The sequence below is a fragment of the Pinus tabuliformis genome, chromosome 8 (assembly GCF_031772625.1).
Source record: "Pinus tabuliformis cultivar Carrire ecotype Pingquan chromosome 8, CPIR1, whole genome shotgun sequence".
Lineage (NCBI taxonomy): Eukaryota > Viridiplantae > Streptophyta > Pinopsida > Pinales > Pinaceae > Pinus > Pinus tabuliformis.
In genome coordinates, this window is record NC_142294.1 from 854,133,306 (window position 1) to 854,136,800 (window position 3,495).

The 3,495-nt window shown below is 27.9% G+C and overlaps 1 long non-coding RNA gene across 1 annotated transcript; it reads right to left on the bottom strand.

The window, feature by feature from the left end:
- Positions 1-2,191: 2,191 nt before the first annotated feature.
- On the bottom strand, positions 2,192-2,855 carry LOC149238256 (uncharacterized). The gene is made up of 2 exons (XR_016245353.1): positions 2,752-2,855; positions 2,192-2,501 (listed from the first exon to the last, which is right to left on the bottom strand). It is a non-coding gene; the product is annotated as an uncharacterized LOC149238256 (long non-coding RNA).
- Positions 2,856-3,495: the final 640 nt, after the last annotated feature.

Consider the following 3,495-nt stretch of genomic DNA (forward strand, 5'->3'; position numbering starts at 1 on the left):
TAGTCCTATACATAAATATATAGAAATTTAATTAATTTAATTAATAAATATATAATTTCTTTTGTAAGTGTAATAATAATCTTCATTTCCATGACCATTGTCAATTGAACTAACCTAAACAAACATTAATAAATATATAATTAAAATTAGAAAAGTGTAAAATATATATTTTATAATATAAATTAAAATAACGATTCATCTTCATAATTAAAAATTTCATATTTAAACTTAATTATTAAATATAAAAATATAAATCATTGTCATCAACGAAAAATGCTATATATATATATATATATATAATAGAATATTTTTCAAAAAAAAAAAAAAAAATTAAAGATAATAATATTTTTGTATATAGCAATGGGAAATTATATAAATATAAATAATATTATTAAGAATCAATAGAAACTCATCTTAACTCCATGTCTATCAAGTATCTATATGAATCAAAATTCTTACAAATATTTCCTCAAAAAACAAAAATGCATATTGAGAAATTTGATACCTCTATGCTTAGTAAATCTAGAAATAAAATGGATTCATCATTAATTAAATAAAATAATTTATTATTATAGTGAAGAATTAAAAATGATGACATATTCCTTGTTTTCGTTTCTCATATATTATTAATAAAATTTTCACTATTATCTCTTTCTTATCTCTAAATACAAATGTTTATTATTATTGAATCTAATTATTTTCTTTACACTTGCCTCATATCATTATTAAATTATTTTATAAATTAGAATGCAAACTGAATTATGGAGATTCTTAATTTGTAAAAAGGAATTGTTATAATAGGATGGACCAATAATATGGCTTATCAATATCAAATGACCAAAAATGCATAACTCATTTTATATGGCACTTGTTAATAGGCATTTTCTTTTAATTAATGGATTTAATTAAAATAACAAAAAGGCATAACATTTTGGAAATAATTCTGTGTCATTGATTTGTGTATACTATCAAGAATATTCTAGAATATTCTAAGGAGGTTAATTCCCTTCCATCCATAACAACATTAAAAATATTAGTGTGGTTGATATTTATAAATATAACAAAAAAAATTATTGCAGCACTGCAAGAGTACATATCTACTTGATTAACCATGTATAAAAAGGTTATGGGTCAACTTTAACTTGAGAAAAAAAGGAATTACACATCTTATTGTAAAATGGATCTTTTTGCTAAATACAATTTGCTTATATAGTAATTTCCCCATCTAATTAGAATATGAACTTATCAGAATTAGAATAATCTCAATTCCTTAGGAAATTGGTGGGATGCAACCTAACAAAGTCTGTAACACACTACAATCTCAAATCCTTAGGAAATTGGTGGGATGCAACCTAACAAAGTTAACACACTACAACCGTTGATAAACATTACCACTAAGCATATGTTGAGCATATTTCACTAATCATCAATCTAGGTCGTCATTTAAAAAAATAAAAAAATAAAAGTCATCATATCTTCATGCACCTTAAATTGAAATAAAAAGCCTTATGTAATTAATGATAATTAATCTAAAATTTTGAAAACTATTCCAAAAAAACATAATAAATAGTAAATCATTAAATAATTAATAAATTCTTAAATAATTTTTTTTAATAATAATGAAAATTCAACTGATTAATTATAAAAACACTTCTAATATTACAGTAAATTTAATTTCTACTTTAAATTATAATAAATAAAATTAAAAATAAAAATAAACGTAATAAAGAGGAGAAGAAATATTTATATAATCTTTTACAATTTTTTTTATTACAAAACTATCGTTTCACACTAAACTCTATTCCACATGCTGTAGAAGACCCTGCCGCACAATAAACTTTTACAAATATTTTAAAATTATTATTTCATACTCAACTCCACTATACATGTACATGTTGTAAAAGTCCCTTCCACACAATAAACTTTTATAAAAAAATTATTACGAAATTATCATCTCAAAATACATTTGGGTAATTCTCCGCATCGTACTAAAGGATGGAAGTAAACTTTTGTCATTCTTCTCATCTAAATTTATCTGAAAGCATGGCCGTCTATTCATCTTAAACGCATTGAACAAATCAAGTAAATTTGTGCAAACTAAACAAGTCGAGTGATATTTTTAATCAGGAGCAAAGTTCTTTTGCAATAAAATATTCAGAGTAAATGAGTGTGTAATATCATTTCTTAAAAAAATAATAGTAAATTGAGACGTTGTGTGTAAATCAAACACGAGTCCATTGATAGAGATAAGAAATTACGTCAATCATTTATTTAACATAAAACATATGGCCGCACGATAATCTAATCGGAAGCCTGGTTTTGCCATACTTGAAAATTTCCACGGCTCAATCAAACAAAGCTCGTCTATGGCGGACTGCAGCAAGAACCACCCGGCCAACAGGTACGTGTTTCGTTGAATATTTCACAATCACGGTCGTTCTGGCAGTGATAAGAAACGCAATGAAATACTTTATAACGAGCCTCTACTGCAACGGAAGGATCTGTAAAAAAATCACAGTCACAAGCCAGACCACAATGAATTATAAAAAAATGAATTTATTGAAAATTGACTAATCCCAGCAAAGTTGGTCCATATTCCGAACCAAGAAGTTGGGTAAATATCTCGAATCAGCAAATGTGTTTTATCATTAGAACAAAAAATTAACAAATCCCAATAGGTCGGGTAAACATTTCGAACCAAAAAGTGTAATTTACCAATAAAAAAATTGCAACAATGAAAATCCATCTAACCTTGCACTACAAACATGATGAGAATTATTGCAATCAAAGCCACGAACAATTTGAAGTTTCTTGTTCCCGCCATTGACAGAAATGTTTGTATCTCCATATTATAATTTCTCTAAACTTCTCACTAACAGCAACAGTGCTTGACATATATTTATAACAGAACGGCCAACTCTGGTAATGCTTAATAAAGGAGCTGGGTTAATAACAGTGCTGCGCTATTGTCAGAGGACAACTCATCTTTCCCAATATATCCTGCATGTAATGCAAATGCAGACCCGCATTCATGTTTTTTCCTTATTTCTTGGGGGTTTAGTTTTGTCGTTTTCTTTATATGCTCTTGGGGTTACTAATTCATTGTTTTAGAGTCAAACAAATTGAGCACCGCAATAAAATCTCTCAGGTGTCGGTCCCAGTCCGGGATATTTGGATGTGTGTGCTGCCTTCCTTCTGTGCCCATATCACGCCCATCCTGATTCATAGAAGATTTACTTTAATAACGATCCTCTACTGCAACGGGAGGATCTGAAAGGAAATCAGAGTCACATGACAGAACACAATGAATTTCTTCCACATAATATAGCGAATAATAAAAATTGACAAATCCCAGCAAGTTAGGTCGATATTTCGAACCACCAAGTTGAGTCAACATTTTGAATTAACAAATGTGGTTTATCATAACACACAACATTAACAAATCTCAACGAACAAATCTCAACCAGTTAAGTCGATAGGTAGATATTTCGAACC